This window comes from Bos mutus, chromosome 1 (genome assembly GCF_027580195.1).
Source record: "Bos mutus isolate GX-2022 chromosome 1, NWIPB_WYAK_1.1, whole genome shotgun sequence".
NCBI classification, from domain to species: Eukaryota; Metazoa; Chordata; class Mammalia; order Artiodactyla; family Bovidae; genus Bos; species Bos mutus.
The window spans coordinates 32,385,935-32,401,719 of record NC_091617.1 but is presented as its reverse complement, the minus strand read 5'-3'; the positions used below and the strand labels follow the sequence as shown (position 1 = coordinate 32,401,719).

The 15,785-nt window shown below is 36.1% G+C and overlaps 1 protein-coding gene across 2 annotated transcripts in view; it reads right to left on the bottom strand.

Annotated features, from left to right (window-relative positions):
• CADM2 (cell adhesion molecule 2) overlaps positions 1 to 15,785 on the bottom strand; it is a 1,271,679-nt gene that overhangs the window by 635,242 nt on the left and 620,652 nt on the right. The window lies entirely within an intron of this gene.

Below are 15,785 nucleotides of genomic sequence, written 5' to 3'. Positions count from 1 at the left end.
CACAAAAAAAGAAAATTACAAGCCAGTATCACTGATGAACATAGATGCAAAAATCCTCAATAAAATATTAGCCAACTGAATCCAACAACACATTAAAAAGATCATAAATCATGATCAAGATGGCTTTATCCCAGGGATTCAAGGATCCTTCAATATATGCAAATCAATCAATGTGATACACCATATTAACTAACTGAGAGATAAAAACCATGTAATCATCTCAAAGGGCTTCTCTAGTGGCTCAGTCAGTAAAGAATCCTCTTGCAATGTGGGAGACCTGGGTTTGATCCCTCGGTTGGGAAGATCCCCTGGAGAAAGGCATGGCAACCCACTCTAGTATTCTTGTGTGGTGAATCCCCATGGACAAAGGAGCCTGGTGGCCTGCAGTTTATGGGGTCACTAACAGTCCAAAGAGTCAGATACAACTGAGCGACTAAAGCATAGCACAACCATCTCAATAGATTCAGAGAAAGCTTTTGACAAAATTCAACATTCATTTAAGATAAAAACTCTCCAGAAGGTAGGCATAGAAGGAACCTTCCTCAACATAATGAAGGCCATATACAACAAAGCCACAGCAAACATTATTCTTTCCAAACATGAGACAATTTACATACAAAACAACAGGTGGCAAGTAGAGGTGATAAGCAACAAATGCAGAGGAACTGTTTATTTCTCACAAGTATTCAGTGTCCTCAATCTTTGCGTATCTCTCCACTAATGCTGGAAATTTCATACTCATTATAATAAAATGTTGTCATTCACCTTAAGTAAGAATATAAAGCAGACTTGACTGTAAAAAAGAGGAAGAAGATAATGTAATCATTGAGGATTCATAAGAGAAAAGTTGATCTTTAGGTGAAAAGAAAGATGAAACTATGAAATTCTTCTCAATTACTATTTATGTGATGTTACTATTTATATTTGTTACTAAAGTGAACAAAGAATTAACTGAAGGAGGATGGAAAAAAATAACTCTTACATTCTTAATGTGTCCAAAACTTATACTCTTTCTTCTGTGATACTCTTCTAATTGATTGATTCACAAGTAAACATTTGTAAAAGCATAGAATATATTTATAACATCTGAAAGTCACTTAATTGATTTTTATACTTGCCTCAAGTGTCCCTTTCCATTTATTAATTTGTAGTTTTCAATGTATAGATATTCTCAAACTTTCTAAGATACAAACTGTCAAAAATCACAAAGTGAAAGTAAAAAGAAGACTTTTTAAAAATTATCATGATTGCTACTTAAGAGGTTTTTCTGTAATTGGCTTTACATCCTAATCACTTGGAGAGCACTAAAAAAAAAAAGAAAAAAGCACATCTACCTGGCCTCATATCAAGTGTGGGGATTTATTGATTTGATTAGAAACCATTCATCTATACATATCAAAAACATCTCAGGTAGTTCTAGTAAGCAGCAGCAGAGATGAGAACCCTGTCCTAAAGTCTTAACTTTCTCAAATGGAGGCTTAGTTTACTTGTTACTATGTTAATCATGGATCCCTCCCTTTATCTCTACACTAGCAACTTTTATAGCATTTTCAACCCACAGTTAAGAAATGTACTGTATGATCCGATCAAATGAACATATTTGCATGTGTGACATATGTATATATGCATGTTTATAAATATATATATTTTTTCTAAAATACAATTTTCATAAAATAATTTTATACTTGAGGATTTTTATTCTTTTCTATTTTTAAATGTTGGTTATAAACATTTATATTGTTATCATGATTTACTAATAGGTCACAATCTGCAGTTTGAAAATTACTGTTCACTTTTTATTTACATGGAGCACATTATGTATGCATGGACACAATGCACTCTAAGAAAATTAGAAAAATCCAGGAAAGATTTTTGCCTATGTTTGTAGACTCCAGAAGATAGTCATTCATTGTGTTGCTTATGTACACATAATATTTCAAAAACTAAGCCTCAATGAACATGTGTATTGATCAAGAGGTTGGGAGTTTCTTAGCTGATTGCCCAATACATGTACCATCTAGTCACATCACATATTTTTTTAAAAGGCAAAAGTGGCAAAACATTAAGCATCTACCTACGTATTTACCATTTGACCTGATCAATTATCCATATAGGGCTTTCCTGGTGGCTCAGAGGTTAAAACGTCTGCCTGGAATGAGGGAGGCCCGGGTTCGAGCTCTGGGTCGGGAAGACCCCCTCGAGAAAGAAAGGGCAATCCACTCCAGCACTCTTGCCTGGAGAATTCCATGGAGGAAGGAGCCTGGTAGGCTACCGTCCAGGGGGTCGCAAAGAGTCTGACACAACTGAGCAACTTCACTTCATTATCCATATGCTATGCTATGCTAAGTCACTTCAGTCGTGTCGAACTCCGTGTGACCCCATAGACGGCAGCCCACCAGGCTTCCCCGTCCCTGGGATTCTCCAGGCAAGAACACTGGAGTGGGTTGCCATTTCCTTCTCCAATGCATGAAAGTGAAAATAGAAAGTGAAGTCTCTCAGTCATATCCGACTCTTAGCGACCCCATGGACTGCAGCCTACCAGGCTCCTCCGTCCATGGGATTTTCCAGCAAGAGTACTGGAGTGGGGTGCCATTGCCTTCTCATTATCCATATAGATGTGTGCAAAAGTATACAGTGTATCAATGATGCACAACTATCATTCAACAATTAATGCATGCTGCACAGAGTCGGACACGACTGAAGCGACTTAGCAGCAGCAGCTGCTCCTGCAAAGTCGCTTCAGTCGTGTCCAACTCTGTGCGACCCCATAGATGGCAGCCCACGAGACTCCACCGTCCCTGGGATTCTCCAGGCAAGAACGCTGGAGTGGGTTGCCATTTCCTTCTCCAATGCATGAAAGTGAAAAGTGAAAGTGAGTCACTCAGTCGTGTCCGACTCTTCCCGATCCCATGAACTACAGCCCACTAGGCTCCTCCGTCCATGGGATTTTCCAGGCAAGAGTACTGGAGTGGGTTGCCATTGCCTTCTCTGAATTAATGCATACATACATATAAAAGTACTCAAAAAGTCTAGAAAATAACATTCCTTCGAAGAAAGAAAGTAAGAACAATGCCAGCATGATCGCAGTTGTGTTACATTCACATGAAATAAATACATACATACAAACAATGAAACGTAACTTTCTACCATTTATTTCTAGGTAATGACAAAAAAACAATCTTAGCTTTACATTGTTCTTTATGTAATACTGTAAAACTGGTAGACATTTTTAAAATTTGTCCTTAAATAGTGACGTAAAAATTAATGCAACTATTTTGGCAGTACCCTTGATTTTCTGATCATGTTTTCCAAGAGCAGCAAAGTTACACAGTTGCAGAAATATTTATATGATTTTTTTAAATTTATTAAGAAATTTATTACTTGGTGATTTAAATGTTTCTAACAATCCAGAGTTTTTCTTAATTCCATTATTTTACCCAATTGTTCATTTTTCAATATTTGAATAAAGATATATTAGGAATATGATTAAATATGTGTGGCTACTGTGTCATCTAAAACTTGGATAGGAAACACATCTGAAAATCCTTTTAAAAGCTAAGTAACTTTCAGTTTCTGTTAAAAAAAACACACACATTTAAAAAAAAAAAAAAACTTCTGTGATTTACAGTCCTTTTTTAAAAAGTCACTTAAATAAATCCTCAAAAAGAGGTTATATCATGAGGGAATAGAGGAAGTACTTTCTGTTGACATAAACAGTAATTGATAAGGTTTTCTTGAATACTTTCATAGAAATGCTGATGTATTACTCTTAGGATTACTAGTTAGCTCTCATTTCCTTTCAACTTTTGCCTCTGGATAAGCTCAACTATTCCCAGGAAGAAACACTGATCAAGTACATTTGTCATGCAAGCAACTATAATAAGGTAATTCATCATAGTCTGTCAGAGTTTTATTCTAGAAAGACTGCTGCATTTTTATCCTTGTTTAAAAATCTGCTGTCACTCTTGCTGAAAATTTGGTAGACATTTTGGACATGTTTAAAAGCCCTTTCAACTGATAGTGGCAGATAATTAAGTTATCAGGTATCAAAGCTCCTTTTTTTTTTTCCTACAATATGCATGACACCATGAACCCATCTGGCTAGTTTAATCTGACCTGTTCACAGAGCATGATCCCTTGTTCCCTTTCCTTTTTCCTCCTTAATAGTAGCCAATGACCAAAGTAATTCACGATGACAAATGAAGCCTTTCTCAAGAGTCTAATTGAGCAATTTTGTTTTCCTTTGCAAGACCAGAAGTCCACAACATTCTGAACTTCATTCGCTAAGGAGCAAGAAATAGCAGTTACGAGGCAACGAGGTGGATTAAGGGTTTCTGAAGAACAAATAAATAAACTCAGCTTAGGTGTACTACATTATATCTCAGTAATATTTCTTGTCATTCAATTCATCTACTCACTTACTCACTCCATGTGTGTCCTTTACTTGAAATCAATGAGGTTTCATTTGGATAGGCACTTTATTAAATCCTAAAGTCTGTTACTTCTCTATCTTTTATAAGACTTTCCTCATCTTTCAGTGTTTAAATTTGTTTGTTTTTAAAGGAAGAATTATATCAGACTTTTATCAATTTATGGCATTTTTATATACTATCTTAGAAATAGATTTTGTGTGGTTTAAGGAGAAGAAAGGAGACTTCATAAGTACGTATTAATTTGACTTCCTTTTCAAACTCATTTACATTATTCTCATGGAATATACATTTTATATAATTAATTAATTATCACAACCAAGAACATGCCTTCTTTGGCACCAAAGCACTGGCAGTTTAACATAGGGATATGCATATGTGTGTATGTGTGTATAAATCTGCCTAATGCAAAAATCATGTAAATATAAGTACACACAAAACATATAAATAAATGAAATTAATATTTTTTTATTCTTTTCTAGTAATTTGTATTTTCAAGCTAACAATCAATGTTTAACTAAGATACAGATTTTATAAATATTAATATATTTGGATATTTTTATTATCCTCTATTTTTAAATACTGGTTATAAACATTTAAACTGTATCATGACTTACTAAAGATTACAATCTGAAGTTTGATAATCACTGCTCAGTAATACTGAAAAGTTCACAGAGCTCTAATGATGATTCTTTGTTCTCTTACTCCAAAATGTTTATTGAGTACCTGATATATTCCCAGTACTATTTTCATCACAAGGAAAGCCTGATAAGCTTCTTTGAAAAATATTATTTTTTCATTATTTTTCCCAATATAACAGGGGACAAAAGACATAGGTGAAATTGTTTTACTTTATGTCAGTTATCCATCTGCAAAACATCATCATCTACTCAATTTTTTATCCCATCTCTCAGGAAATAATTTTCAAACTTTTTGAGCAATTATGATTTATTACTGACCTTATAGTAAAATCTATGTTAAACTATTCTAATTATCATATTTTTGTAAATCTTCAGTATTTACTTTGACCAAATACTGTAGGACTTGATACAAGATATTTCTGGTTATCTTTTTTTTTTTCTGTTTTTCACCTGAAAAAAGTAAAACTGTATTCAAGTAACTGCATAGACACTTCAGATTTCTGGTTATTCCCTCCAGCCATGTTTAAAATGTTTGGGAGCATGGTGATCCATGCAGTATTCTTGCCTGGAAAATCACTTGGATAGAGGAACTTGGCAGGCTGCAATCCATAGGGTTGCAAAGAGTCAGGCACAATTGAAGCAACTGGGCACACACAAAACCAAAGGTCACATACAAATGCATAGAACCTAAAATTAAATGGTATCATTACTTAATATTTAGTGCTTTAATAAATTTAAATATTAGCATTTTAATAATTTGTAAGAGCATGTACAAACCTATGCATATATTTTTTTTTATTATAAATGCCCTTAAGTCTTATTTGTAAAGACGAATAAGTCCTGTAACGTTTGAAAGGCAACTGAATCACATTCAATTTTTTTTTACCCTTGTTATTTCCCTTCCCAATTACCTTATGCATAAGGAATTTTGATATTATTAAAAGTGTTTCAATATTCACAGTATTTTATTATAACTCTAAGTAAATCAGGAAAAAAATATTTTTTTGTGTTATAATACTAACCTACAATTTTCTTTCCCTCTTCTTTTTTTTTTTTAAATTAGTATATCCAGAAATATTAGTTAAACAAAAACCAGAGATAGCCAAAAATATGCTATTATGAAATGCCATTATATAAGGCAATTGTAAAGCTAAGTTGCAACTGCTTTGTAATATGTTCATTTACTCTAAGGATTATTAAGTCTTTGATAATATATCTGAAATTATTATAAAAGAATTGCCCATTTTTTGTTTGTACTATTAGACTGAATTGAAAAACTCACTTTGAGGAAATAAGACCTTGAAAAATGTAAATTATCAGATGGCAAACATTATCCCAATTATAGGAACTCAAGTCAACACGAAAACAACATTACTTCCACTTATCAAAAATGTGTCAGAAATGAAATTTATTTCAGCAAAAACAATAAGCCGTCAATTAGAAGACACATCATAATTTTATTATCACTATGAAAGAAGCTTCAACAATTGAACTACGATGCATCATTTATTATTAAACACATCTCAATTTCAGAGATGGAAAATATTGCCTCTTAGAATAGATGAACTATAACAGGATTTTCTTAGAAAAGGACTTCTTGATGATCCCTGAAAGCTAATAAAAACTAATTGATTTTCCCCAAGAAAAAGAAATGCAAAAAAGCAAAATGGCTGTCTGAGGAGGCCTTACAAATAGCTGTGAAAAGAAGAGAAGCAAGAAGCAGAGGAGAAAAGGTAAGACATACCCATTTGAATGCAGAGTTCCAAAGAATAGCAAGGAGAGATAAGAAAGCTTTTCTCAGTGATCAATACAAATAAATAGAGGAAAACAATAGAATGGGAAAGACTAGAGATCTCGTCAAGAAAATTAGAGATACCAAGGGAACATTTCATGCAAAGATGAGCACAATAAGTGAGAGAAATGGTATGGACTTAACATAAGCAGAAGATATTAAGAAGAGGTGGCAAGAATATACAGAAGAACTATGAACAAAGATCTTCATGACGCAGATAATCACGATGTTATGATCATTCACCTAGAGCCAAATATCCTGGAAGGCAAAGTCAAGTGGGCATTAGGAAGCATCACTATGACCAAAACTAGTGGAGGTGATGGAATTCCAGCTGAGCTATTTCAAATTCTAAAAGATGATGCTGTGAAAGTGCTGCACTCAATATGCCAGCAAATTTGGAAAATGCAGCAGTGGCCACAGGACTGGAAAGTCAGTTTTCATTCCAATCCCAAAGAAAGGCAATGCCAAAGAATGCTCAAACTACTACACAATTGCACTTATCTCACATGCTAGTAAAGTTATGCTCAAAATTCTCCAAGCTAGGCTTCAACAGTAAGTGAATCGTGAATTTCCAGATGTTCCAGCTAGATTTAGAAAAGGCAGAGGAACCAGAGATCAAATTACCAACATATGCTGGATCATTGAAAAAGCAAGAGAGTTCCAGAAAAAAAAATCTACTTTTGCTTTATTGACTATGTCAAAAACCTTGACTATGTGGATCACAACAAACTGGAAAATTCTTAAGGAGATGGGAATACCAGACCACCTGACCTACCTCTTGAGAAATCTGTATGCAGGTCTGGAAGCAATAATTAGAAATGGACATGGGAACCGACTGGTTTCAAATAAGGAAAGGAGTATGTCAAGGTTGTATATTCTCACCTTGCTTATTTAAATTATATTCAGAGTACATTACAAGAAACACTTGGCTGAATGAAGCACAAGCTGGAATCAAGATTGCCGGGAGAAATATCAATAACTTCATATATACAGATGGCAATCAAGATTGCTGGAACAAATATTAGTAACATCACGTATGCAGATGACAACACCCTATGGTAGAAAGTGAAGAAGATGTAAAGAGCCTTTTGATAAAAGTGAAAAAGGAGAGTGAAAAAGTTGGCTTAAAGCTCAACAATTCAGAAAACAAAGATCAGGACATCCGGTCCCATCACTTCATAGCAATTATATGGGGAAAGAGTGGAAACAGTGTCAGACTTTATTTTTCTGGGCTCCAAAATCACTGCAGATGGTGACTTCAGCCATGAAATTAAAAGATGCTTACTCCTTGGAATTAAAGTCATGACCAACACAGGCAACATATTAAAAAGCTGAGACATTACTTTGCCAACAAAGGCCTGTCTAGTCAAAACTATGGTATTTCCAGTAGTCATGTATGGATGTGAGAGTTGTACTGTAAAAAAGCCGAGGGATGAAAAATTGATGCTTTTGAAATGTGGTGTTGGAGAAGACTCTTGAGAGTCCCTTGGACTGCAAGGAGATCCAACCAGTCCATCCTAAAGGAGATCAGTCCTGGGTGTTCACTGGAAGGACCAGTTTTCAAGCTGAAACTCCAATACTTTGGCCACCTGATGCGAAGAGCTGACTCATTTGGAAAGGTCCTAATGCTGGGAAAGACTGAGGGCAGGAAGAGAACGGATGGCAGAGGATCAGATGGTTAGATGGCATGATGGACTCAATGGACATGAGTTTGAGTAAACTCCAGGAGTCGGTGATGGACAGGGAGGCCTGGCATGCTGCAGTCCATGGGGTTGCAAAGACTCAGACATGACTAAGTGACTAAACTGAACTGATGCAGATGACACCACCCTTATGGCAGAAACCGAAGAAGAACTAATGAGCATCTTGATGAACATGAAAAAAGAAAGTGAAAAAGTTGGCTTAAAACTCTACATTAGCCAGAGTCATCAAGAAAAAAAGGGAGAAGAATTAAATCAACAAAATAAGAAATGAAAATGGAGATATCACAACAGACAACACAGAAATACAAAAGATCATCAGAGACTACTATCAGCAACTAAATGACAATAAAATGGACAAATTGGATGAAATGGACAAATTCTTATAAAACTATAACCTGCCAAAACTGAACCAGGAAGAAATAGAAAATCTTAATAGACCCATCAGAAGCACAGAAATCGAAATTGTAATCAAAAATCTTCCAACAAACAAAAGCCCCAGGACCAGATGGCTTCACAGGTAAATATACCAAAAATTGAGAGAAGAGCTAATACTATTCTACTCAAACTCTTCCAGAGAATTGCAGAGGAAGGTAAACTGCCAAACTTACGCTATGATTCCAACATCACCCTAATACCAAAACCAGACAAAAATGCCACCAAAAAAGAAAACTACAGGCCAATTGATGAACATAGATGCAAAAATCCTCAACAAAATTCTAGCAAACAGAATCCAATAACATATTAAAAAGGTCATACATCATGACCAAATGGGCTTGATCCCAGTGATGCAAGGATTCTTCAATATTTTCAAATCAATCAATGTGATACAGATCAGATCAGATCAGTCGCTCAGTCGTGTCTGACTCTCTGCAACCCCATGAATCGCAGCACGCCAGGCCTCCCTGTCCATCACCAACTCCCGGAGTTCACTGAGACTCACGTCCATCAAGTCAGTGATGCCATCCAGCCATCTCATCCTCTGTCGTCCCCTTCTCCTCCTGCCCCCAATCCCTCCCAACATCACAGTCTTTTCCAATGAGTCAACTCTTCGCATCAGGTGGCCAAAGTATTGGAGTTTCAGCTTTAGCATCATTCCTTCCAAAGAAATCCCAGGGCTCCTTCAGAATGGACTGGTTGGATCTCCTTGCAGTCCAAGGGACTCTCAAGAGTCTTCTCCAACACCACAGTTCAAAAGCATCAATTCTTTGGTGCTCAGCCCTCTTCACAGTCCAACTCTCACATCCATACATGACCACAGGAAAAACCATAGCCTTGACTAGATGAACCTTTGTTGGCAAAGTAATGTCTCTGCTTTTGAATATGCTATCTAGGTTGGTCATAACTTTCCTTTCAAGGAGTAAGCGTCTTTTAATTTCATGGCTGCAGTCACCATCTGTAGTGATTTTGGAGCCCAGAAAAATAAAGTCTGATACTATTTCCACTGTTTCCCCATCTATTTCCCATGAAGTGGTGGGACCGGAAAAACTTACGCTATTCTAAATAGATGCAGAGAAAGCCTTTGATGAAATTCAACATCCATTTATGATAAAAACCCTCCAGAAAGCAGGCACAGAAGGAACATACCTCAACATAATAAAAGCCATATATGATAAACCCACAGTAAACACTATCCTCAATGGTGATTAATTTAAAGCATTTCTCCTAAAGTCAGGAACAAGACAAGGGTGCCCACTCTCACCACTATTATTTAACATAGTTTTGGAAGTTTTAGCCACAGCTATCAGAGAAGAAAAATAAATAAATAAAAGGAATCCAGATGGGAAAAAAGAAGTAAACTCTCACTGTTTGCATATGACATGATCCTCTACATAGAAAACCCTGAAACACCAACAGAAAATTACTAGAGCTAATCAATGAATATAGTAAAGTTGCAAGATATAAAATTAACACACAGAAATCCCTTGCATTTCTATACACTAACAATGAGAAAATAGAGAATTAAGGAAACAATTACATTCACCATTATAACAAAAAGAACAAAATACTTAGGAATAAACTTACCTAAAAAAACAAAAGACTTATGTATAGAAAAGTATAAAACACTGATGAAAGAAACCAAAGATGATGAAAATAGATGGAGAAATATACTATGTTCATGGATCAGAAGAATCAATATAGGGAAAATGAATATATTAACCAAAGCAATCTATAGATTCAATGCAATCTCTATCAAGCTACCAACTATAGTTTTCACAGAACTAGAACAAATAATTTCACAAGTTGTATGGAAATACAAAAAAACCTCAAACAGCCAAAGCAATCTTGAGAAAGAATGAAACTGGAGGAATCAAACTGCCTGACTTCAGACTATACTAAAAAACTACAGTCATCAAGACAGTACGGTACTGGCACAAAGACAGAAATATAGATCAATGGAACAAAATAGAAGCCCAGAGATAAATCCACGCACCTGTGTACACCTTATCTTTGACAGAGGAGGCAAGAATATACAATGGAGAAAAGACAATCTCTTTAACAAGTGGTGCTGGGAAAACTGGTCAACCACTTGTGAAAGAATGAAACTAGAATGCTTTCTAACACCATACACAAAAATAAACTAAAATGGATTAAAGATCTAAATGTAAGACCGGAAACTATAAAACTCCTGGAGGAAATCATAGGCAAAACACTCTCTGACATAAATCACAGCAGGATCCTCTAAGACCCACCTCCCAAAGTAATGGAAATAAAAGCAAAAATAAACAAATGGGACCATTTGCACAACGAAGGAAACTGTAAGCAAGGTGAAAAGACAGCCTTCATAATGGGAGAAAATAATAGCAAATGAAGCAACTGACAAAGGATTAATCTCAAGAATATATAAGCAGCTCATGCAGCTCAATTCCAGAGAAATAAACGACCAATAAAAAAATGGGCCAAAGAACTAAACAGACATTTCTCCAAAGAAGACATACAGATGGCTAACAAGCACATGAAAACATACTCAACATCACTCATTATCAGAGAAATACAAATCAAAACCACAATGAGGTACCATTCTGACACTAGTCAGAATGGCTCTATCGAAAAGTCTACAAGCAATAAATGCTGGAGAGGGTGTGGAGAAAAGGGAACCCTCTTACACTGTTGGTGGGAATGCAAACAAGTACAGCCACTATGGAGAACAGTGTGGAGATTCCTTAAAAACCTGAAAATAGAACTGCCATATGACCCAGCAATCCCACTGCTGGACATACACACCAAGGAAACCAGAACTGAAAGAGATATGTGCACCCCCAATGTTCATCACAGGATGGTTTACAATAGCTAGGACATGGAAGCAACCTAGATGTCCATCAGCAGATGAATTGATAAGAAAGCTGTGGTACATGTACACAATGGAATATCACTCAGCTATTAAAAAGAACAAATTTGAATCAGTTCTAATGAGGTAAATGAAATGGAGCCTATTGTACAGAGTAAAGTAAGTCAGAAAGAAAAACACCAATACAGTATATTAACTCATATATATGGAATTTAGAAAGATGGTAATGATAACCCTATATGAGAGACAGCAAAAGATACACAAATGTAAAGAACAGACTTTTGGACTCTGTGGGAGAAGCCAAGGGTGGGATGATTTGAGAGTATAGCATTGAAACATGTGTATTATCATATGTGAAATAGATCGCCAGTCCAGGTTAGATGCATGAGACAGGGTGCTCAGGGCTGGTGCACTGGGACAACTCTGAGGCATGGGGTGGGGAGGGAGGGAGGAGGGGGTTCAGGATGAGGGACGCATGTACACTCATGGCTGATTTATGTCAATTTCAAAAACCATCACAATATTGTAAAGTAATTAGCCTCCAATTAAAATGAATACATTAATTTTAAAATTAATTAAAATAAAAATAAATAAATTAATTTAAAAAAACCTTCCTAGAGAGGGCAGCGTCTGGGGGAGGCTGTGAAGGGGTCTCAGCACACAAAGAAAACTAAGATCATGGGATCTGTTCCCATCACGTCATGGCAAATAGATGGGGAAACAGTGGAAATAGTGGCAGACTTTATTTTTCTGGGCTCCAAAATCACTGCAGATGGTGACTGCAGCCATGAAATTAAAAGACACTTGCTCCTTGGAAGAAAAGTTTTGACCAGCCTAGACAGCATATTAAATGGAAGAGACATCACTTTGCCAACAAAGGTCCATCGAATCAAAGATGGCTTTTCCAGTAGTCATGTATAGATGTGAGAGTTGGACTATAAAGCAAGCTGAGCGCCAAAAAATTGATGCTTTTGAACTGTAGTGTTGGAGAATACTCTTGAGAGTCCTTTAGACTGCAAGGAGATCCAACCAGTCCATCCTAAAGGAAATCAGTCCTGAATATTCATTTGAAGGACTGATACTGAAGCTGAAACTCCAATACTCTGGCCACTTGATGTGAAGAACTGACTTGTTGGAAAAGACCCTGATGCTGGGAAAGGTTGAAGGCGGGAGGAGAAGGGGATGACAGACGGTGAGATGGTTGGATGACATGAGTGACTCAATGGACACGAGTTTGAGTAAACTCTGGGAGTTGGTGATTGACAGGGAAGCCTGTTGTCGGCAGTCCATGAGGTCTCAAAGAGCTGGACACGACTGAGCGACTGAACTGAACTGAAGACTAAATATTCTACTTTTTTACTCTCTGGAAAAGAAAAAATGTTTCAAAAGGCACTGGATAGTTATAACAAGTTGTTCAATAAACTTTTAATAGAATTAGAACAAACTTAGTTGTAAAGTGTATAGAGGTAAAATAAATGCAAGGTGCATGCTCAATCATGTCCAGCTCTTTGCAACCCCATGGATTGTAGCCAGCCAGGTTTCTCTGTGCATGGAATTCTCTAGCCAAGAATATTCACGTGGGTTGGCATTTTCTTCTCCAAGGGATCTTCCCAAACCAAGGAATCGAAACCAGTCTCCTACATTGAAAGCCAATTCTTTACCCTCTCAGCCACCAGGGAAAAGGCTGTAGTTAAATATGATAATATTACACCTTTACTCACAAAAATACCTACTGATCAATAAATTAAAAATGGAATCTATAGGTTAAGTCTTTCTACCACAATATTTCTAAATAATATCAATAAAGCCTAATTGGAGAACTAAGCAGCATTCACTGGTTTCCTATATATTTTACCAATTCTCTGCATAGAGTTTAACCTAAAGTACATATATTTTGGAAACCCCAATCAGAATTTTCTGGCTATCAAAAACATAAAAAAGGAAAAAAAGCTAATCTGAATTTTGTAGATTGCTAGGGAAATTATCAGAGAAGGCAATGGCACCCCATTCCAGTACTCTTGCCTGGAAAATCCCATGGACGGAGGAGCCTGGTAGGCTGCAGTCCAAGGGGTCGCTGAGAGTTGGACACGACCAAGTGACTTTCTACTTAGACTTTCCACTTTCATGCATTGGAGAAGGAAATGGCAACCCACTCCAGTGATCTTGCCTGGAGAATCCCAGGGACGGGGGAGCCTGGTGGGCTGCCATCTATGGGGTCGCACAGAGTCAGACACGACTGAAGCAACTTAGCAGCAGCAGCAGCAAGAGCAGGGAAATTATAAAACGATAAAATTTTAAAGAGACCCCAGAGATGTTCTATCAACAATGTCCTGCCTACTGTAACCATCATTAAAGAATTATGTAAGTACTTTACTGTCCTTTTATGAAGGAATATCATGGCTCAGTGGTAAAGAATCTGCCTGCCAAAGCAGGAGACACAAGTTCGATCCCTGGGTTGGGAAGATATCCTGAAAAAGGAAATGGGAACCCATTCCAGCTGTCTTTCCTGGGAAATCCCATGGAGAGAGAAGCCTGGCAGGTTACAGTCCATGGGGTCACAAAGAGTTGGACATGACTTAGCAACTAAACAATTAACAACAACAAAATGTGAGCCCAGAGCAAAAAACTACAACAGCTTTACGAGAAATAAGTTCATATTCAAATAAACTAATATCAGTATCAATTTTCACATGCAGATAAGGTGATTTTTCTTTTTTTTTTACTTATACTGCCAATGTGAATGCCAGATTACAAAGTTGAGACAACTTGTATCTCAAAACAGTCAATCTATCAAGGGAGTAGTAGGACAGCTTAACCAGTAGGAGACCTTTAAATACTTAACCTCTTTGCCACAAACCAAAAATCATGGTGTGTGAAAAACAAAACACTGTCAGATTATGAAATTCACTAAAAAAGAATTCAAATGATGTGAGAATGCTCCATCATTCCCTGTGATTATTTTTGACTCTCTGTCTGTCACACTGTGTCCTTGGAATGTAGCAGTGTGTTTTATTGTTGTCATTATTGTGATTGTTGTCAGTGTTTTTGCCGTTCTAGGAAGAAGCAACAAGAACATTCTAAAATTTGTGAGATAATTAAAATGTATAATTACAGAAGTTCTAATTATATTCAAAATATACAATTGCAGATACAACGAGCTCAGAATTAGTACTCATTATACATACATAAACACTGTTGCCTCAGAATAACGTTTTAAATATCAACAAAATCTGGTTCCCTGTCTCTAATAAACCTGAAAACAGTGTAAATTCCTAGCATGTAAATCATGCAAATATCCATTATTACTGTTAATTCTCTAAAGTGACATATTGGACTCTCAAAAAAGTCAGTAACACTGAATGAATATATATATATATATATATACACACAGATATTTATATATCTATATTAATGTATGCATATATGTGTAGCCAATCTCATTATTCATTGTCGTTATTTTCTATTGTGTCATTGTGGACACTGAATTAGTAAATACTGAGCCATTGCTCCCAGAAAAAGCAGAATTAGGTTCCTGTGAGCCTTTGGTTCAAAACATTTTTGTCATTCAATCATTATATGACATTATTTCATGGTAACTTATTTAATATATATTTCTTATAAACAATAATATGCACTACCTAATTGTAATATACCACTGGTTGTGAAGGGTTTAATGTTTTCCTGACTCTGGGTCATATGTCCATAGAGTTCTTGGCTTTCAGTCCAACAGTGTTATCTATTGTGCAGTTTTTAGTAAGTCATAATATCATGAAGCCATAAATTTAGCCATATTTCCATTTTTACCATAGTTTCATCATATGATATAGATGTTACTTTAGCACTTTTCTGAGAGGATTCATGTACATATTATAAATTTTCTCGTCCTCTTTCTGTATGTACCATATTGTGGATTGATTAGCATTGAACTCAAGA